The 23,043-nt window shown below is 43.1% G+C and overlaps 1 protein-coding gene across 6 annotated transcripts in view; it reads right to left on the reverse strand.

Moving 5' to 3' along the window:
* The window catches only part of RUNX1T1 (RUNX1 partner transcriptional co-repressor 1), a 138,791-nt gene that overhangs the window by 75,613 nt on the left and 40,135 nt on the right, over positions 1-23,043 (reverse strand). Inside the window, exon 1 of one of the 6 annotated variants that reach the window (XM_074352948.1) lies at positions 7,567-7,718. The exons of the other annotated variants lie outside the window; for them this stretch is intronic. The gene's annotated coding sequence lies outside the window, so the exon portion shown is untranslated. Of the gene's footprint in view, positions 1-7,566; positions 7,719-23,043 lie in introns of those variants that run through there. 6 annotated transcript variants of the gene reach the window in all.

A 23,043-nucleotide genomic window follows, 5' to 3' on the forward strand; every position in this document is an offset into this window, starting at 1 on the left:
GTGAAAAAAATTAAGGGAAGAACACACTTCGTTCTACTTGGAACTCTACCAAGGCTGCCCAGCTTTGGATTGAAGGAGTGAAAATTGGGATCCAAGACAACCAAAAGCGGGAGGGGAAGGATCGGGAGGGTCTCCATGGGGGCCATAGCACATAAAATCCCTTGACTGTGTCACAAAGGCAGCAAACGTGCCTTATTCGCCCCAGCACCCCAATCGGCCGCCGGAGCCTAGCACCAGTGTCTACTGAGTAAAGGAATGAATGCCGTTTCAGGAAGTCCACACACAGCACAGACAAAAAGGAACAGACTTACAGATCACTTGGTGGGGCAGAATCCAAGAGCAGCCACATACCATGAGAGCAAAACCCGCAAGTAAATGATCAAGGTCTTTATACAGCGTTGCAGGAGCACCACATGACATAACAGAGCCCTCCACGTACAGCAGTTTCACTAAAAAGCTAAGCTTTCTAGAAGGGTTCCCAAAGGCGCGTCTGGACTGCCTATGAATTATATTAGCAAATTCTCTACATATAATAATATTTACACACCAAATGGGAACTGAAGGTACGTGTTTAAATGGACATTTCTCCTTGACTTAATATGGTCAATATGTAAAATGATCGAGTCTATAAATTCTGCTCAGTTGCCTTAATTTCCCATCTACCTTTTCTTAATAGTCTCTGCCTCAGTTGATATTTTGCATAATACAATTTTTCATGGAGGCCCATGACCTCATTTAAATTAATAAAGTAATTCAGAGAAAGTGCCCTAATTAATTAATTGCTAATAAATATCCCCTAAGGACAGAAGCTCAAGTTCTATTTACCAAAGAAATAACTGTAGGTGTATATTCCAATTTATCTAAGTAAGCCTAATTTCCCATATTTCAAGATACTTTAAAAGCAAACATACCATTTAATCTCAAGAAGACCCCTGGGAAACCCAGAACTGTAAAATTCTGTCTAGCTACAGTTTAAATGACACATTTTTACAACACACACCACCTTAAGTTCCAAGGATGTGCCACAAGTAAACACATAAATAAATTCCAAGTTAATAATTCCTTAATGTAGCCTCATCTGTATATACATATACTTTAAATGTTGGTAAATATGTTATTAAATTCCCATCCACTTACTAGGAATCATTCATATTTCATATGGCACTAGAGATGTCTTCTCAGAGCTCATGAGGAATTATTATGGGGGGAACTCAGAGCAAACATTGATGGGCAAGCACAAAGAGCAGTCCATGTACAGATGAAAAATGTTGCTTGCTGGAGATCCGTAAGATCATTTTCAAAAGCACAACCTTCTTGACACTGTGTGTCAAATAAATTAATCACAAAAGTAATAAATGTCTAAATACAAAGGAAGCTGTTCTCAATCAAGATTCACATTATGATGAACTTATTACTAACAATAACTCAAATTCGGATATGTCCAAACTCATCCCTACGACATCGCTACTACTACTTTCTTAAAAAGCAAAGGGGTAGACTTTTTGGCACATGGCAACCACCACCACAGCTGTCCACTGTGACCATGAACGTCATTGTTTTTGAGCAGCGGCAAGAAAAAAATGCTGGGACCCCTGCTTTGAGGGGGTCAAACCCAGTGCTTTCAAATGTCTTTCCCTTCTAAAAAGCACTGCCCAGGATATCTCAGGGAAGTTACCGGAGCCCAATAAACCATTTCAGGTAGTCTTCAAAGTCTTCCTCTGCAGAAGAATCATTTACTTGCACAAGCTCAGGTTTGCAAGAAAACACTAGCTTTTGCCCTGGGAGACCGTGTGTTTTGTCTGCTTAGCCTGACTCAGAGCAAAATTCTGAAGTCAGCAAAGTTTATCTTCAGTGTCTCCCTGTTCTCCTAGGTTCTTCTTCCTTTCAGAACCTGCTGCCAGTCCTCACCCAGGAGAACTCTGGAACTCTTACCCTACCCCTGAGCTAACGACAGCGAATTGTGACACCCGCCTGGGCCCAGAGTCCGGAGCTTCATGTCTGTCCCAAATGTCTACTTCTGGGACTAAAGGTGCAGTAATCACTGAAGCTAACTCACGTCATGGTGGTGGCTCGTCATGGCGGCTTCATACACACACACACACACACACGCTTTCCCTCATTTTGTGCATCAGAATGACCTGAGTAGAGGGCGAGGGGAGAGGAAACGCAGAGGTTGGGGTTGGGGTTGAGGGTCAGGGATACATCGTGACCTGGGTCCTCCCTTCTGCCCCACCCTGCATCTCAGCTGCATTTCCAGGCAATGTCCTTCAACGACGAACAAACACGACCCTTCTCTACCTTCATTTGAAGGATAAACTGGTATGTAGAAGTCTTACAGAGGGCTTTCAGGGACCAACGAAGAGTCAGTGGGAAGGACGTGATAGTATCAGAGAGTTCCAGGCAGCTTTGTACCAACAGATACAACCCCACGTCTATGAAGTTCTACTTACGAATATGAGAAATACTAGGAAGTTACCATGTCCCTTCTCCCCTCTAGGAATCGTCCGCTCATTTCTACCTTTGCTATCTCAACATCAACGTCACCTCCTCAGGGCATCCATCCGTCCCCTGGCTATCCCATCGCAAGCAGGTTTTCCTGCCCTTTTGCTTCCTTCACAATACTTGGAAGACTCAAAATTCCTTTAGACACTTGGAGTTCAGCGGGCTCCCACCCCAGGGCCCTGCTGTATTGCAGCCCCAGGACAGTGTCTGGCACTAACACATCTGTTAAGATGGAATTCTAACTTTCAAAGGGTCAACAACAGACTGTGAACCAGTTATGAAACCAGCAAGGAAAGAAATAGGGAGGTGTCATGAACCAGAAACACAAAGGGAGGGTTAATCCCATGAGTTCATGCTAAGGTCAAGGTTAGATGGGTGGTGTGATAAAGCCAAGAGGAAAAGCTGAACAGGACAGAGACAATGAAGAAGGCTTTCTGGGTTAAAGCACCCAACCACGTGCAGCCTGGGAGGGCCCTAGACGGATGAGGCTAGAAAGTCAGGGTGAAACATATGAGTGCATTAATCTTGAAGACATCATTTGACTCAACCCTCCAGTCAAATTCTGATCACCTCATGCCCTATTGAAGCAAATAAAGTGAGGTTATCAGACATCAAGTCCCTGCAAACCTCACCCTCAGAGCTCCTGCTTATCGGCACCCAAATCTGGAAGAGGTGACTTCTGCCTTTAGGGCATTCCGCCCTCTCTTTATTTTCAGCTTGTCTGACTCCACCCGTACCTAGACTTGCTCAAATCCCCCTGACCAAGAACAAACCAACCCCTCCCTCTGGGTGGACAGACGCCTTCCCACCTTCATCTCTTGCATCCAGTTTGCGACTCACCACAGTCAAGTTCCAACCAAGGGACGGAGCTTCCTGGTGACTGTCTTCCCTGGACGGCCAAATCCAAAAGGCAGTCTTGGCCCGTCCCAATCACTGACCCCTCTGCAGCATTTCACACTGTAGCTCACTCCTTCCGTGAAACTCTCTGCCCCCCCACCCCGGATTTTAATGGCATCTGGCTCTCAGGTGTCCTGGTATTCACCAGTGTTCCTTTCAAGGCTCTCCTCTCTGTACCCCACCCATTTGCCTCCTGAGTGCGTCACTCTAAAGGCTTTAGCTATCACCAGTGACTTCAAATCAAGATTTCCAGAATACCTTCAGCAGTCATATGCCAGATAAACCTGAGAGTCAACTCTTCAAAGTGCTTCACTGTCCACACTATTCTAGTTGATGGTAACCAGCTGCCCAAATCCAAATTGAGAGCTGTCCTAAACCTTGACTCCCCGCTCCTTGGCCCCGTATCCAGCTGAGGTGCAACAGCCCTGCGGTTCTCTCTAGCTAGTGCCCCCAGAACCCACCTCTCCCACCTGCCTTCTCTCGCTCGTTGACACTACAGCCAATTATCTTTTTATCTCACCAGGCCGACTGCAGAATTCACCTGTTCAATTTACCTTCCACATCTCTCCCAGAGTGTGGTTAACATTCAAAGCCAACAATATGATTCCTCTGCTTAAAAGTATCCAGTTACTTAAAAAAAAAAAATCCAGTGACTTTTCTTTCTGCCTCTCCCACGTACAAGACAGATGTGTACTTCTGTTACTTTCTCATGCTGTAAGTTCTAGCCATGCTGGTTCAGGCCTTAGTATTCTTGTTTTATGTTCTTCCCTGGATTTGAAATGTCCTCTGGCAAAAGGAGCTGTGATCGTTCAAGACACACAAGAAATGCCACCTCTTCCATGAAGGCTTCCCTCATTACCCTAGCTCCACATTCAAATTGGAAAGTTGAACACTCCATTCTTTAGGCTCTACTTGGCATGCATGTATCTATTAGGGAACTTCGCATCATCTGTTACGATCATCGTGTTTGCAAGTGTGTGTCTCCGACGTACACATTCACAGGCACCCCTCAGAAGGCTCATTCCACCCCAGCAGTCCACGGCGCTTACTGAGCAAATGCTTAGGGGCTGCTTCTGAATAAATACTTGCTGGCAAACTGCTGTGAGTCAAAACCCACTAGGATTTAGGACAACAAGATAAAGAAAGTCATCAAGTTAAGAAAAGAAAAACAAATAAGGTGAGAAAGAAAACAGCATTGCTAACTGAGACACATTCTATTACATGCCTAACCTATGATCGTCACATTTCAAGGTCATGAACATTAAGGAGACTGGCAACTGCTCCAGACCGAAGGGCATCAGAGACGCATGAAAACTGGGTGATTCATGTGATCCCTAAAAAGGCGCTTCTGTGATGACTGTTGAAAGCTGGAATGCAGTGTCTGGGTGAGGACTGCACAGGCATTCTTTGAAGTATTCTTGAAACTTTTCTAGAGGTTGAACCTGCCTCAAAATAAAATATTAAAAAGAAAGAAGAAGAAGAACACAGCACGGCTGTGCCAGCCCCTGCCCCGAGCTGACTGGGAGTGAGGGGATCTGGCTGTGCTGCGCTCCAAAGCCGTCTGCTCCTTCCCCTGTCCTAACACAGCACACGTCTTGTTGCAAATAACTGTGTGTGTCTTCCTTGTTAGGGTGAAAGCTCACTACTAATACTAACATTGTCAAAACACCTTAATAGCAATTCTACATACTGAGGATTCACCAAGAGCCAGGTACCTTGCTAAACACTTTACATGTGTTAACTTTTAATCTTCTCAACGGGCCGATGTGACGGATGCTACTAACATTACCACTTGATAGACGGAAACATCGGGCCGTAAAAAGATGAAGCAATTTCCCCATTGGCCCCCGGTGAACAAGATTCAAGGTCAAGGAGGATGGTTTCAGGGCCCACGCTCCTGACGTAACTACTGTACCACACCACTAGTGTCCCCCACCAAGCACAGAAAGGCCACCAGGGCTCCAGCAAGACATGGGTCGTGTTTGGCTTACCTACTACTTGACACACAGTAAACGCTCAAAAAAAAAAAAAAAAAAAATCTGTTGGTCAACTGGCTGGCCGAAAAGAAAGACTGTTAAAAACTTTGGGAGACACACACACACACACACACACACAGATACATATATTTTTTTTTCTTTTCCTGTAAAATGAAAGTATGGTTCTTTCAGATTTCTTTCAACTGTAAAACTTCTATGGCCTTATTCTAAGTGCCCGCTGCCTATGATGTGACAACGACACGCTGGGAACAGGACGGAAGGGCAACTAAGCGTGTGGGCTGGACGTGAACAGGCCATGAACGGAATCCTAGGTGCATCTTCTAACCTGGGCCAAGTCCTTGACCTCTGATCCTTCATTTCCTCTCCTTAAGATATGGGTGGTCCTAGCAACTGCCTCAGTAGGTGATTTTGAGGATTAAATGAGAACACGTCCACGATGGCTGGGACACACCCAAGCACTCAGCCAATGGCAGCTCTCACTTAGGGCGACACTGAGAATCTGGGATGAGCTGACACAAAGGGAAAACGTAAACACGGCTCATGACACAGACACCGCGTTCTCGTGAGAAGACCATGTCCCATTTCATTGCTGCCCTAAGCTATGTCTTTGGATTCAGCGAGTGAGTTAGAAAGAGAAGATTTAGCAAACAACTGTATTTCTATCTTTTTCCGTCCCCCGCTTGTGTCCCTATTTGTTCATATGCAGAGAACTCACCCAGACCTCAGTCTCCCACTTGTTGTTTCTCTCCCAAGAAGATACCTCTCTTATTCTTCATAAAAAATGAAGGCTAAGTATGGAGGAGGACTCCTCCTGGGAGGAATTTTAATCTGCACTAATTTCTCAGACTTCTTTGCCAGCCTATCTGATTATAGAGCATCCTGCCTCCTCCCTCAACTAAAAAAAAAAAATTATCTAAGAAGTTAATTTTATTCAGTTGAAAATAATTTTAAGAAAATTGACACCCATTATCTAAGATTAGCTAAGATATCCTCAAATGTCCCCAAACCAAGTTTGTGAAATCCCTTTCTACAAAGAAACCCTTAGCTCCTTTTTCCTCTTTGAGCCCCGGTATAAGCAAGCAAGCGAAATCCACTAAAAGGAAAAACACCCAGGTCTTAGCAGGTTGGCACAAAACCGTAAGAGCCTTTATGAAACACCTCTACAATTATCATCTCATAAAATTTAGTAAATACAGAAAGACAAAAAATTTTTAAATAAATGGAATAAAATAAAAAGTAAAAGGGTCATTTTGTATTTGTTACAGTGAACATAAACTATTACATTAAACACAGCAAATGCAAAAATTTTCAGTCATATTTTCCTCAGAATTTTGGGAAGATGGTATTAAAAATCACAATACCTTCAGTTGAATTTATCCCCCAAATTTCCAAATTCTTTATCAGATGATGTCTGTTTGTTTTACACAACTGCTGTTCTCATGGGTAAGTATCTCACAGACACTTGCGACCCAGGAGAACAGGAGTCAGGAATGGCATAAATAAATAAGTGAAAACCCAGTCAAAGCTCATAGTAAGTAACACACTTGGCCCTGCCTGCTCTCAAAAATCCTCATGAACCAACATGAACTAATTCCAGTTTGATGTTTTATCACTGCTTTTGCTCATTCTCTTGTGCAGAAATTAATTAGCAGTGATACGGGCAAAAGAGAGGCAGTGGGAGTGAGAGGGTCAAAATCAATTCACTCTGAATAAAGAGGCTGGAGCTGAGAGTCGGCTGTATTCACCTTTTGTGAATGAGAAAACCGACGTGAGGCCTTCCAGGACACACAGAAAGGCAGCTGTGAAGTCAGCGCCACACTGGGAGCAGCATCCACGGGGGGGAAAAGGCAGAACGGGGCCAAGAGGGTGCCGGTCTGTTGTGAATGACAAAAATGAGTCAGTACTAAGACAAGGCGGGCTGAGGAGCCAGCAAACTCAGGGTCCCGCACGTCTGCAACATACAGAAGAAGCCTTTGGAGAAACCTGATGGAGTTTAGGTAGAATAAATACTACCATCCGCTATCACGACCATCACTCCTACTCCTTCAGCAGCCATTTATTGGGGGCCATGTGTGCCATACTTTGCATGATTTTATTTAATACTCAGGAGAACCAGGCGAGCAAAATGAGGCAGAGCAAGGAAAAGGGAGGGCAGATGGGGAAATCGTACCCAGTTCTGTTTGACTGCAAAACCCAAGCTCTGAAGCACTGTGCCCCCCCTCCACCTGGAAACCACGCTGGCTCACGTCGGGTGCTCAAAAGTCCGCCCGTTCCACAGCGAGGCAGCTACAGACAGGAGGCCGGCAACAGGAAGCAGCGGAACGCGGGGCCGAGACACAGTCCTCATAATCCTGAGACGTGAGCACGGCTATCATTAAAAGAAATATAAATGCTATCTCAAAAATAGGGGAAATAAAGGTATAAAATACAAATGGAAAGAATATAAGTTAATTTCAAAATGGGAACTTATCCATAGTCACAACAAACCATAATATAACTTCAACACTTTGATAAAACATTAATCCAGCATCTTCCATTTTCTCAAAACCATCTACCCCTTGTAATCATGGACAATTTAATTTTTTCCCACTTCACGTTTCTAGCTCAGGACTCAGTTCCTCACAGAAGCTGCCCTCCCACATTTCCAACTGTCTGCAGAACAGCTCCAATTATTTGAAGGGTTTCAAACTCAACGTATCAGTAAGATTATCCTTTCCATGAAACCACTTCTTCCTCCTGGCTCTTTTATTTCCATTGAGGCAAGGCCGCCCTGCCAGTTACCCAGGCTCCCATGTCAGCAGCATCCCTGATTCTGTTGCCTCCTTTTCTCCAAAATAATAGCACACGTTCAACGGACTCCTATCCCGTAGCCTCCAGCTCCCTGGTGCATTTAAATCCCTCCCATGCTGATGTGGGCCCTCACTGCCTCTTGCAATTTCTTCCCAATTAATCTCCACTTTCCTGCCCCTCAATTTCCATGGCAACATTATCTCAACTTCACCTCCCCTGCCAGACTTCAAGTTGCTCCAGTGCTGGGACCGTGTCCTCTCTCTGAAATCAATCCCCACTGTGCTTTGTACAAAGTCATCCCCAGAGTCAGTAGCTAAATATTTTGTAAATATTAAAATGTACCCTCTCTCGTGTGCAACTACCAAAAGACTCAGTTACACTTTGAGACGATGACTAAGAGGCCGCTGCTCTCAGTTACTCTGAGACAGGGCAGCAACCTGACAGAGCTCAGAAGTTTTAAGTGGGTCCAAAGAAGTGACTCAGACAATTAAACTGGCATGACTGTTACTCAGGAAGTCTACACCACGCCATGTGTTCTCCCAGAGGACACAAATATTTCCTCAACACCTGATTTCCATTCACGAATCACTGCAGACTTGTCTTTGCCTTGACAGAAGAGAGCAATGACTTTTACTGCACAGCTGACTTCTCATGTGCTATAAGGTGATGCCAGGGTAACCTGTACCGGCTTGACCCATTTCAAGGGCAGTGGGGAGGCCGACCTGACAGACCGTAACACGCAGACCGCTTATTAAGAGAAATGTAAAGATTCTAAGCCAAAGCGGATAACACGAGTAACAAAAAAGTGCCCTTTACGCAAACACTATTTACACAAAGGGTTTAACATGACTCCAGCGTGACTGTTAGTTTACCTCTGGCCAATGCCAGTTCCTCAACAGGTCATAAGCAAAATGGGTTGAAAAGTCTAGAATGCAGCAGTGAGGGCCCAAAGAAGACTGAAGATACAGGCTTGACCAGCGATGCGTGGAGTGCTACTTAGGTTAAAGGACTCACCCTGCGGCACAGAGAAAACAAACTGGACTGAACACCAGTAACAGTCGAGTCATGTGCATGTTGCAATGGGATAATCAATGACAGGACCGTCCACGAGGCTCACTGAGGTCTGCAGGCTGAGACACTGTTCAAACACCTGATGTCACGGCATCACGCAGACGTGCTGGGCAGAGGTGGCCTGGGGTGGGCACTGCATCTCTTAGACAGAGGAGTCCTTAATGGCCTAAAATGAAACATGATCTCCCCCTCACCCTCCCTGCCACCTCTCTGACTCTCATCTCCCAGCACTCGTCCATCCTCGGCCAGGTCCAGCCCCACCACACTGGCCTCCATCCTGCTCCTGAAATGACCGAGCCTCACTCCAGCCTCCCTGCCTCTCCGCCTTTATGTTCTTCCCTCCTACAGCCACCTGAAATCACTGCTCAAAAGTCTCTTCTCAGAGGCCCACCCACATTAAATCTGCAACCTGATCCCTTGCCCCAGCAGTCCTAAGGACCTTTTTCAGCCTACCCAGTTTGTTCATAGTTACCACCTTCTCACATACTACAGGATTCACTTATATTTCATGCTTATCATTTATTGTCTGCTCCCCTCCTCCCATCCCCATGTCCACCCCACACGTACTGGAATGTAAGTCCTATGAGGACAACGAACTGCCCCTGTTTCACTCACGGACTCAGTCCCGGTGGTGCAGCAGATATAAAGGGCCCAATCCATGCTCACTACATGACCCACTAAATGAACGCATCACTTACAGAACTGTTACAACTGAGTTACAGAGTATTTTTACGAGACATTCATCAACCATATTATGTGTAAAACACTGTGCTAGGCACTATGGGTAAAAAAGGAACACCATCACAGACATACAGAACAAAGTTATGGTCACCAGGATGTAAAGGGGGTGGGAAGGGATAAATTGGGAATTCGAAATTTGCACCTCTTGGGGAGTGATGGAAATGTTAGCCATCTTGATTGTGGTGGTGGTTTCATGGGTGTAGACATTTATCAAAGTTCATCAAATTGTACATCTGAAGTATGTATAGTTTACTGTACAGAAATCATATCACAATAAAGGTGTTAAAAAAATAATAATTTCAACATATCTTTTAAGGGGATACAATTCAACTCAGAGCAGCTATGCACTGATTAAAAAAGGCACACTTAACAATAATCAGAAACAATTTAAGTATATGACAAGAAAACAGTCAAATTAGCGTACATTTATATAATCAAATATTTTTCCAAAAAAAAAAGGAGTAACAGACAAGAGTCATTGACCTCAATTTGTTCCAAAATTGCCTCAGAGGTTACCTCAGGGCAAAGGATGCCACACCCACTTTATCTATTCACCCACTTCCTCCCACATCTGCTACACACCCGTCTAAATGCTAAAATTTACAATGGAAAGGAAACAGGTCAGGATCTCAACTCTGAGCAGCTGAGCACTCTTTCAAGAAAAGTTCCCACATAATTCTTTTACGTAAGACCACTGCCTGAGCGCTCGAGAAGGTGTCCTGTCAGTGTACGTTGCTAACTTTGCTCCCAAATGTTTAGCTTACTGAATGAACCGATCCAACCAACGAATTTCAATTCATAGGTAACTTTAAAGTTAAACATTCACAATGAATTGTAATATACTGATTGCTTAAATGAACATTCCATATACTTTTTTTTTTCAGACCTTTAGGGAATTCTGATTCTGTTAAAATGTACAAGGTGTCAGTAAATGATGTGTCCAGGCCCTGCTCTTTTCTCATTCTTAAACTGGTGGGCAAGCATAGCAGATCGTTATTAAGACACTGTGTGTGCAGTGTGACTTTAGCATAACTAAAGCTTGTCATGGGTTAAATGTCTAGAAATGCTAAAGCCTCTGTTGTAAAGTGTGTTGTGGAAGGAAGGAGGGAGGGAGGGACGAAGAGAGAAGCAGACAGACAGGGAAGGAAGCACACATGTGACACCCAGCCTGGTCTTTTGAAGGTGAGATTGTTCATTTTACCTAAGTAGACTCTGTGTAGCATCTTTAACTTCTGTTCTAAGGAAACAAATTTTGAAGAGGTGCAGAGAGCTGACTGTTACCACTCCTGGAAACCAAAAACCCATGTGAGAGACACTGGTCAAAAATAAAGGCCACCCTTGCAAAGTAATGGAAAATAATCACAAACTGGGTGATGGGCCAATATGTGGTCACTGTTCTTACTCGACAAGAGAGGAGACGCCCAGTAGCGGTTCGCAATATTGTATCACGTAATCCAAACAAACTAACCGTGCGTGGGGTTCCTGTCTGCTGGACCCAACACCTATCAGTGTGCGTGCCTGTCTCACCTGGGCAGCCTGGCTTTTCTCCATCCTCTCTTTCTAGAGGGAAACATACCATGCAAGTATCTGCATCCATGGCATCCTGCAGGGAGGGTACAATGAGGATGCACACGGGGTGCTGAACAGACCACATTTGGGATGGCCAACAACGTTATCTGTAAGGCTATTTCTCAGGGATGAAGCTGAGCCCCCCTGAATTTTCCTGAAGCCCTGCAAACCCATCACTTCTGAAAGTTGCTGTAGTTAAGAACCCAACTGGTCCTTAACTAAGGAAGATGACCCATCTCAGGAGCTGACAGCCAGCTGCCTTGTTCCGAACTGCGGTTCCCACCTCCCCAAGTTCTACAGCAACTGTGCGTCCCTTCCCTTCTTACATCCCAGCCGGAATACGGCAGCGATAAGCGTGCCTCGGCTCACATCACATGCAGATGTCAGCGGCTCTGCATAGGTCTGCGGGACATCAAAAAACAGGGCAAGAATCTCGCCAAGTGCTGATGAAACTCGGTCGAGTTAACCACACTACCTCCCGCTTCACATTCCTCAAGTGTCATTTGTTTTCTTGACTGTTGGGGTGGGGGAGGGTATATAAAAAATAATCTGCTGATTGAAGAGGGGAGAAATTCTAGCCCAAAACAAATACGTAGCTCTAAAAGTGGGGAGCTAGTTTAAAGAATAACTCAACCCATGCATCTGGTAAGATTATGTCCGAGACAATAGACTTGGAACTCTCCTCACATATTCAGCCACCAGCAAGATCTGCCCCCACCCCCAGCCCCACGATTCCTCTACAGAAAGTCTGACAAGCTAAACATTGCCTCACAGGAGAAATGAAAATAACTGCAGGATTGTTTCTTGCACTTAAGTGCATGATGCAAAAATTAAGGGGCTCCGCATTCTCTCCATTTGAGTGCACTGAACAAATTCCTTTCAAAAGGCTGATATCTACTGTGACTAATGAACAGGTACCGCTTTATGAATTAAAACTTCATAATATCCTTCATACCACAATTTTCACTCTAATTCAGAAGGTAATTTGACCTCCCCAAAATTCCTTTTAAAAAAAAAAGAATGCTAAACTTGTAAAAATTTTTCCAGTTTGCTGAGACGCATTTTGGCTAAAAAGAATTTTTTTTTTCTATTTTTTTTAAATCCTAGGTTGCATCACTGGGCATGGATGTTGCCACAGGATTCCTTGAGTTTCCTTTCTCGCATGATTCTAGATGGAGAGCAGCAGACTGCAGCTGCTGTGCACTGCCACCCTGGCAACATGTTGCAGTGTTTTATTAAGAAGATAACAGGACCAGAAAAGGAGTCCCAGCAAGATGCAGCCAACTGTTTAAATATTCCTCGAAACCATCCCAAATGTTCTATTATGATCGTTGTGTGTCGATGGCAGATCAAGCTCCTATTAAGAACTGGGCCCTGAGCTGGGTCTTTTAAGTGAATGAACTCACTTCATTCTCACAATAATACCATGATTTTAGGCACTAATTTTCCCTTTTAACAGATGAGAAGACATAAGCGAAAAAAGGTTAAACAACTGCTCAAAGTCAAACACCGAGGCCAGAACCCAGAGGTGCCTTCCTGACTCTGAAATCCATGCTAATTCAATCTGACAGAGCGCCTCAATGGATTTAAAGGTTCACCTCCTTCCTGTGATAGAGTTATTTAGTGCCTTCTAAGGGCAGGACACATAGCAGCTCAAGTTATCCTTTTAAACGGTAATTTAAGACCACGTCACCTTTGATGGCTTCTAGACACACTTAGCATAAAATCTCAACTCCTAGCAATGGGTTGACTCCTGAACTTGGCTCAAACTACCTTTGGAAAATACCGATCATCTTCACAGCTCAGGGCTTCTGAACTTGCTTTTCCTTTGCCACTAGCTCCTCAGATCACCCAGGTCTCTGCAAAAATCTTACCCCCGAGAGGTGCCCTCCTTGACAATCCAACCTAAGTAACTGGCGCCACTCAGCCCTCACTCACCTGCCCTCCAGCCTGGCTTTTATCTGTACTCCTCCTCACGCGAAATTATTTTATGAATGTATCTGCTTCTTTGTTTATTGTTTGTCTTCTCCCAACAAAAATACAAAGGTCCTGAGGGGAAGGACCCACCAGGCTTGCTCACCAGGAATCCCTCAACACCTGCGATGGCATCACACTCACAGTGGGAGCTCAGTAAACGGACGACTACACTCTAGGTGCCATGGAGACACATACGTAATTAGATACAGGTCTGAGCCTTAAAAAGTGTTTAATCTCTAAGGGGACAGCTACACAATTTCACAGGGCAAAATGTTTTAAGTGCCGTAAGTGAAATAACAACAAAGTATTATGTGGTTTCAAAACAGAAAATATTAAAAGTCATAAAGCATGATATTAAAAACCACTTATAACTTCATCCAGAAAAAAGGGAGGAAAGAAGATAAATTAATGAGGGACTAGGAGAGAGCACGAAAGAAAACACACACACACACACACACACACTCTCTCTCTCTCTCTCTCTCTCATGTTATTCCTTCGAGCGGAAATGCTCAGTTCGGTCACGGCTTGGAAGATATAAACATCATTGAAATTCAAAAGCAGTTCTGAAAGAGAGGATGCCTCAATTGGTATGCATGGGATGCTTCCTCCCCCTGAATACATTATGAACTTGCAGCATGCTAATATGCCATGCTATCGTAAGCACCAGATGGGGCAGTAGGCAGTACATGTCCCATCAAACCTCAAGAAGATGTATTAATGTTCATGCTCTTAAAAAAAAAAAAAAAAAAAACCTTTGCCTGTGTCCCTAGACTTGCACATTTCTTAGCATTCAGTTACTTTCTCTCAAAGCACAGTTCTCCAGGGCCGCTCCTCTTCACCAGATGGTGTCAGGAATCATTTCAATCTATTTTATCACAGGAGGCAAAGGCCACAGAGCGTGTCAGACTGTGCTTCCTGAAGGCACACCAAGCACAAAAGAGAGCAGCAAAAGATACAGGAGAGGTAAGGAATAAATCTCCTTCCAGGCACTCCTGATGCCGCGTTTGTAATTACGCTGAACCTTTATTTACGTTAGACACAGGGGAACAGAAAGGAATGCTTTTGTATGTCTAAACCTTCAAGATTACCTGGTATTATTGTGAAACTGAGGTCTACCTAAACACCCTCCAAAGATGATCAGCTAAAGTCACAGAATTTTGAATAATCAGATGGTGACCTCAAAACGAGGCAAGGACGAAACAAATGGTACCTGAGTGCTCGAAATAGACTCCCTTCTTTAAAAATAACTATCAGAACAAATAATATCCCAGAATTGGATGAAAATGCACCTTTTCTTAACCATCTCAGTCAATTTAGCTGCAACTTGTGGGCATCCAAATATGCCAGCAGAAACCAAGGCTCAGGGGACTGGGGCTGGAGGGGAGGGTGCAGCTCAGTGGTAGAGTGCATGCTTCGCATGCAGGAGGTCCTGGGTTCAATCCCCAGGACCTCTGTAAGACATTATAAAAAATAAATAAATGAAAAGAAGGAAAATGAAACCAAGGCTCAGAACAAATACATTATCGGTAATTTCTTGAGTATTACTTTTTAAGAACATCATTTAAAACAAATAAATTGCCTTGACTTCCATTCACCTGGGGCCTCCATGATCCAAAAAAACTCCAGAGCTTCTGAGAAAGTTTGGGGAGGGACAGAAAACATGCATTTCCATACTGCTGACCTGTGGACCCCACTTTGAGGACCACTTAATTACATCATCCTACACCATGTTTCCAAAGTGCTCTAAAAGACCTTTGGAAAGTCTGTACTCCACACAGAATATCAGTAATATTCTTGTAAAAACAGAGCTGATAAGCAACACTGACCTATAAATTTTTAAAGGGCACAAATTAAGAGAAATACTTACCAAATATCTGTCAAATCAGCAAGATCATTCTTTCAAGATATACCAGGAAACGATATTCTCTGAAACTCAAACCTGCCCTCCCATCCCTTTCAAAGGATTGAATGTAAATGTTGAAGCAAATATAAGAGGGCAAAACTATTTAGAGAAAGCCGTACTATTAGGAGAAATTACATGTTTTTCAAGAAATTATGCGTCACGCACTGAATGAATTATTTTAGCAGTCTCTCTGGAGTCTTTAGGATAAATTTTATCAGCCTATCAAACTGCTACTCATCTAAGATTATTGGTAGAAGAAACTGTGGATGGAATTTACTGTGTAACTGAAAAGATGAAAATATTTTGCTAACATTTGTCTCCTGCTAGAATCTTACTCAGTATGTCTGCTGGGACACTGAGACCTCACACCCACGCTCCCGAACTGCATGCAAGTGCTCAGGTAGAGTGAGTGCTCATTTCCCCGAATATTACTCCTATCAAAAGCCTGTGGCTTTGTTTCTGATTTTTTTTAAGTGTTACATGGGGTACTATACTTTTAGTAAATATGATCATGATAAATGATCAGGTTTATAATACATGCAATTTTAACTAATATGCAGCTAGCTACCGATAAAGTTGTATGGCCAAAAAATAAATGTATTATTTTTCCTTAACCCTAAGAAAATGCTTGGTTCCTAAATACCACTTACAAAAATTTTTCTAAGATTCTCTTTTTAATTTTTCACTCTCACCGTTAACATGCTCTGTGCATTCTTTCTTTCCTTTAAAATCTGTGAAACCCAGTCCACTTCTCATCCCAGCTTATTTATTAAGCAAACATTTGCTGATTGCCTGCTGTCTGCCAGCTTCACAGGTAGCCTGGAATGGAAGTATTAGAACTAGGAAATCAAGATCTTAATGCAAATGGCAGCTTTATCAAGAAAAGTTGATGACACTTAAAATGTCTATTATTTCAAATGACAAAGAAGAGTCTGTATCTTGGAATCCATAAAAGGCTAGACAGACTCCAGCTCTCCAGCAACACCTCCTACCAGGAGACAAGCAAAGCAACAAGGAGGGGAAGGCCTCCGAGTCACCCAAAATGGTGCCGCAAATTAGAACTGCCACTTACTAACATGTGGGGAAGGGGGAAAAGCTAGGCTTTTCAGGTGTTCACTTACGCATACACTTTATTATTTTGCTCACCATTCTAAGTTTGGTTATCTGGCCTCCAAGTTAGCAAATTACTGGAATGCGTAAACGCAGGGGACAGGCAATAGAAAGAGAAGAGACAGAACGTGCTGTCAAATGCAGACAAAATTCACGAAGCACAGCAGCCGAGGGACCCTTCCTGTGACTCGGACACTGTCCCCTATGTTTAAGGCCAGAGAGTATCACTGTTTGCCCTTAGTAACTACGGCTGGCCTGTGACCTCGGCTTCTCTGGGAGACGCAGCACGTTTACAGTCGTTACCGCCACTGCGCTGTGAGGAGAGGGCCAGCAAGGCAGAGTGACTGTCTCCAAGACAAGGAAGTGACGCTCAGACAGACGGTGGAACGGCTTGCTCCCGGTCACACCGCCAGGTGGGAGAAGCCCGACTCGCACCCAGGAAGGGGCGTTCCCGGTGCCCTGTGGCTTTTTGACAGACGGCCTCATAAAACACAATGTAGTAATTGTAGAAAGGCCAGGGCCGTTCAAAACGACGAACCAGCATGTACAGAAATTTTAAACAAGACAAACAGAAGCAACTTCATAGCTTAAAGAGCTCCTCCTTCTGTTTTCTGGTCCCATCCCCCAAAAGGTTTCAGTAAAAGGTGTAGTAACATCACTGGGATATGCTATACCCACAGAACACGTGACATGAGTAGAAGGTACCAAAGCACCAAACGCCTGACCCCCAGAATGTAGGATATGAGTGAAATGTAGATAAAAACGAAAAACAGGTAGGAAGGCCCGCCTCTGTGTAGCCAACAGCTACGTGACAGCAACAGGTAACTCCTCCTTTCACCAAAGTTCTTTAGAAAGACTCCCAAGTTGTACAAAAGCCAGAAAAGGTTGTGAAAGGCCAATCGCATCTACATTTCTCTCTTTTTTGGGGGCGGGTGGGGGGGTGAGGATTTCACGCTCAGCCGGCAAACACTGGTGTGTAAGAGAATGCCCGGGTAATTAAGAAGGTGGGTTTTACCTCTGGTTTCCATCCTGCTGTATTTTATAAACCAATGGTTAAGAACATTCCAGAAAATTCTGGAGGAAACCAAAGTGCTCTCTAGAGACAAAAATCTTCATTGTGATTCCTTTAATATTTTCCTATCTCTAGGCTGCACAAGTACAACTAATGCTAGTGCAGAAAGGAAAAAATAAATGTCAACAGACCTTTCAGATGAAGTGTCGGCACAAGTACCGAGGACACAGGTCCAGCGATACCCCGTACTAAGGGCCAAACGGCGCCCACCTCACACGGGAAGTGTCAGAATCAAGGCTTTTCTTTGTTGCAGGCATGTCTTTGTCAGGACACATGTTAAGCATTTCAAATGAAAGAATATATAAATTGTTACCACAGGACCCTCAAATTTTATTACACATTTTCCTCCCAATAACCTGAAAATCATTAAACCACACGAGTCCGGAGGAAGGCAGTGAAGTTAAATCACGCAAAGTTCAGATGTAACGATACGCTCAGAAGCACAGCAATTGTCTTTCCCAGAGTTCTGCATAATTTAGCACCCCATCAAAATCGTCCCGGATTAAGAATGGTCTGTTTATTTTGTCAGAGTCTTTAAGACTCTTGTTAAAGCCATAAACACGCGATACAGACACCTTCTAATACCCCTCCGTCCTAGGGAGCATTCTGCCTGTGTAATCGCATGGCTCTAGAGGCCAGGCCCTTTACAGCATCATGTGCACACGGGTACTTTCAAATTTATTTTCTTGCATGAGCATCAAAGTGTATGCTGTGTGATGTTAATAAACCACACAGAAATGAAAGAACCCCTCTAATAAAGTGAGACTTTTTACAGACTGCACTTATCACTTAGCCTTTAAAGGGGAAATGTGGAAAGCAGAAGTGAAATCTTCTAGCAAAGACATCCCACAATTTTAAAATCCACTGCTTTTTTTTTTTTTTTTTTTTTTTTTGAGGAGGAGGAGGAGGGGCATGATGGAAAAAGACCCCAGCCTTCCCACAGCACGCTTATCTTCTGGAAACACAGCCTGCCTGCCTGTCTAGGCCCTCCTGGGGCAAAACCAAAGTCTCACTACCAAAGAGATCTGAGATTGTTTTAACCACACAGTGGTTAACGATGTTGTCTGCCAAGGTGTTGAACACATCATTTGCTTTCCAGTTTTCCACTATAATCCAAAACATAGAAGATCATCCATCTGAGGTTCTGATCAACAGAAGATAGCCAGGATGACCACATTCCAAAAGCCTGGAATGGTGATGTCTTAGTTAACCTACCCTGCTCTGTCAGGGAGCACATTTACGATTTCTACCAGACTTTTCAAAATAATGACATCAGCGCGCTGCCCCGCCATGTCTTGCTCACTGTACTCTTTCAAGAGGAGCAGGGATACACAGAAAGATAACTGCCTCCCAGTCTGCTTTATCCAAGATCCTTCTTGATGATTGAGGCTAATGCTTTCCCACTTCTACTTTTCAGCTCAGAGAGCTCCACCTTCTACGCTACTCTATTTCAAATTCAAACATTCCCCTTCAAATGTTTCCACCTAGCTTCCGTAACAACATAACCTCTCAACAAGCACAACACACACCCCTCCTTAACAAGAAGAGAACCAAAAGGAACCCAAAATCCGCAAAGCAGAGAATCCCATCTCTGCCATTCAGCTGTATCTATGTGTCCTTCGGGGGTGGGGGTGGGGGTGGGGGATGTTTAATTTACCTGATCCTTGGGTTTCAAGCAGATCACGTGGTCACAGAAACCTTCGCAGAACTCCAGTGAGAACTGGGAAGTGTGTCAGGTGCCCAGCCTGGGGACTGGCCTGCACAGGCCTTCAATAAAAGGCTACACTTACTATACGATCAGAGATTTATTCTGTTCAGAGATGGCAGTTCTATACTCCCTTTGAGATTAAGAGGATTTCCCGATTCCTTTGATTGGAACTCTATGGGTTGAAAAACATAATTAAGCTAGACATTCTCAGAAAGTACATTTGCATTAATATTAATTAATGCAAACAGCTGTTTGAGAAAGCCAGCCACAGAAACCTGTTTCCTGGTCAGGTGTGAAACCCTATTGTTCTCAAGTTATGAGTCATTTAAGCTAATGACTTATTCCGTTAGATATGGTTAGCTACCAAAGAACCACAACTGTACACAAAGAAATGGCTTTCGAGAAATACTATACCCACTGTCACACACAGATATTAACATTTAATAAACAAAATGAATGTCTTGTCCTCGGTATAAGAACAACAAACTGAAGTAAGTTAAATTACAGGAACAGAGACTCAATCTGGAGCGCGCAGAAGCCAGGAAGGCTTTCCAATCAGCCCGGCACCCGCCCTTCCCCCTCCGTCCTTGACTCCTTGCCCCTGGGTTCCTTTAACTGTCTCCAGGCTCTTGTTACTATTTGTCATAATTATGGTTTACTTCTCTGCCTGGAGCATGAGAACTCAAAACTCCTTGAGGACATGGCATGGAGAAACCAAACTCCCTGGTACGTTTTCAGCAACCCACATGTGTCTACTACCTGAAGTTCCTTATTACACTAGCTTTTCACTTGTCACAGCCTTCGTTGCTATTCGATCTGTTTAATACTCGGGTAATTAACCACATTTAGGCTCTCTGACTTCCAACCAATCATGAGATAAATTTGCTGGCACACTTTTGCCACAGGCCAAGTGATTACTGTTGGAGAATTTTCTCCCACACACCTCTGCAGTCCTGGGGCAGGAGGGGAGACAGCATGTGGTCAGAGCAACCCACGGCAGAAGATAAAAGACAACGAAGTGCACGTACTACCATGGTAATGTGATTTACCGTGGATGTGAGGTGTAGAAGCGGCGTGGTAAAGGGGGTGAGGTGGGGGAATCCTCTTACTTTAATAAATCACCTGAGCGCGTCGCTTAACCTCAGTTCAACATCTTTCAACTGAAGGCACTTTCAAGATCAACCCTCCAGCTCTAAATGCATGTGTTCCTGTGATGATTGAGAAGGATGCTCAGAACATGATCATCACAGCATCTTCTTTGCAAACATCAAACATCAGTGCAGTGACGAGACGGTTAAAAAACATTTCTAAAGAATGTCCACTAAGCAAATGTTTATTCTAAGAAAGAAAAATAAACTAGTTATCTTATGAAAATGTCAGAATTTATAGCCAACACCCCCCCCCAAAAAAAAGATTAAATGCTTATCTTTTTCAAAAGCCTATTCACCACACAGGAAGCTGCCTTGTGAAAGTTTCCCAGTATTATTTAAAATATATAGAGCTAAAAGGTCGAGTACTCAGAAATATTAACAGAAAATAATTTAAAATGGAAAAGGTGCCAGGGCTTGAAGAGAGGCTGGAACTTCTAAATGTCTATTACACAGAAGTCACATCTGCACAGTCCACATTTATAAGTGGGTATTTGCTGCTGATACGGTTTTAATAGCTGGCAGGAGGCTTGTCTGATGCAGCAAAGAGCAAGCCTTGCACAACGGCAAACGGACTCGCAAGGTAAACCACTGTGATAGCGAATGGGCTGTTGTGTTTCTTGCTCTTGTATAATAGCATTTAGAGGCATCTATTAAGAAAAAAATAACCAGGTGCATTATCCAAACATTCAGTTACTAGGGACCCTAACAGTTGTCTGTCCATGGCAATTTCATTTCTGTTTTTCACACAAATCATCGCTTGCAAGCACTGATGTTAAAAACAGAAAAACAGCGCAGTACACAGTGGCTATAAATGCCAAATCAATTTTCAGCAGATAATAAAGTCCATGTTTTACAATCAGCAATGCACTGTTTTACTACCCAAAAATGTAAGCTAATAATATATAGCTCTACTAAATGGAAAATGCAGATATGCTGTTAAAAAAAGGGCCGGCTGTGAGAGGATGGATCATTTCTGCAGGGACCTTCTTAAAGCTATGTGTAAGTGTTTTGAAAATATCACATGATGTGGCCATGTGTTAAAAATTACAGCCAGTTAAGTTCTCTGCTAAGAAAAATATGTGGGCAATTTATGAAATGCACTCCAGGCTGGAGATGTCTTAAGTAAAACCAGATTTTGAAAACAAACCTTTTTTTTTTTTTTTTTTTTTTTTGGAAACTTGAACTTAAAAAAAAAAGTTCCAGTCACATCTGGAGAGCAGGACCATTGAAAAGGGTGGTCTGACCTAATACTAGCCATCTTCTGAAAGTACAGCCTATTTCTGGGCTACACAGATTGTGCTCACTTATTGTCCTTTTAAGGAAACAGCCCTGAAAGCATTTTGTAGGTCAACATATGTTCTTTGATAATATTATACAAAGACTGATAAAAATATAAATGTTTCAGAAAGCTTGGAGCCATCTCCTCCTGAAATAATATAATGCCCAAGGCCTCCTAGCCGTCTCATAAAAAAACATTTTTCTTTTCTTAAACACAAGGATCTCGTTGTTACCGAGTGACACGCACTGAAATGATACTTCCTTATATTGAGTTAAATCATAAAAATAGTTTAATCTATTTCTTTAAAGCACATGTGGGCCTCCTTTGACTTTCCATGGTTCCTTTTGTAACAGTATGCTATCAACAACTACAGTATGTTTTTTTTTTTTTAAACAAAATAGTATAGAAACCCCTGAACTAAGACTGTTCTTACATACCCACCCCCACAGATTGGTATGTCTTTGAATAAGTTCAGTTTGTGCACATCTGTTTCCAGGGAAACCCACGTATATGAAAAAGGTCCTAGATATGAGAATTGTTGCATCAAGTTTGAGGACAAACAGAAGCCAGTTCTGACACCTGACCTATGGCAAAAAGAGGATGATGATAATAGTAATAACAATAAATGTTGATATATAAATATTTAGTCAAATAAAAAAAAAGTGACAGTTTCAGATTACCTAAAACACATCCCTTTAATCTTCTACACATGATGCCTTATTTAAAAATATAAAGCTTGTCCCATATGGTTAAAGTTGTCCCTTAATATAAGTACACATGTATGGACTCAAATATGCTAAAAACACACTAAGAAGCAGTCCACCCCACAGCAAGTTTTAAAAAGTGCAGATGGGTGTCAAAAATAGCCAAGTGTCAGATCTGCTCAAGTATCGCCATTCTGGCACAAGCGCATAGTCACAGCTGTTAATATGTTCTCTGCATCCAAGTACAAGGTTTTCTAACACAGCTGATGAGCGAGGGAAAGTGGGAAACACTGCCCACACTTCAGGCTCCTGCTTTAGAACCAGCCAGATATTAACAACTTAACACTAAAACGCACTTATCAGTGGTTCTAAAGCCTTAAAAGCAGTTCAGAGCATTTTAAGTAAGGATGCTTTGAGGGACGCTTTACAATCATGTAATCAGCAGGGGTAGCAAGGGTCTCACCTAGTCTCTTTCACTTTCTTACTATCTTTCACAAATGGCTTTGGGTTACTCTGGGGTTTTGTTTCACCAAAACAAAATATAGACTCTTCAGGATGCTGACAAATCAGAT

Source organism: Camelus bactrianus, chromosome 25 (genome assembly GCF_048773025.1).
Source record: "Camelus bactrianus isolate YW-2024 breed Bactrian camel chromosome 25, ASM4877302v1, whole genome shotgun sequence".
NCBI classification, from domain to species: domain Eukaryota; kingdom Metazoa; phylum Chordata; class Mammalia; order Artiodactyla; family Camelidae; genus Camelus; species Camelus bactrianus.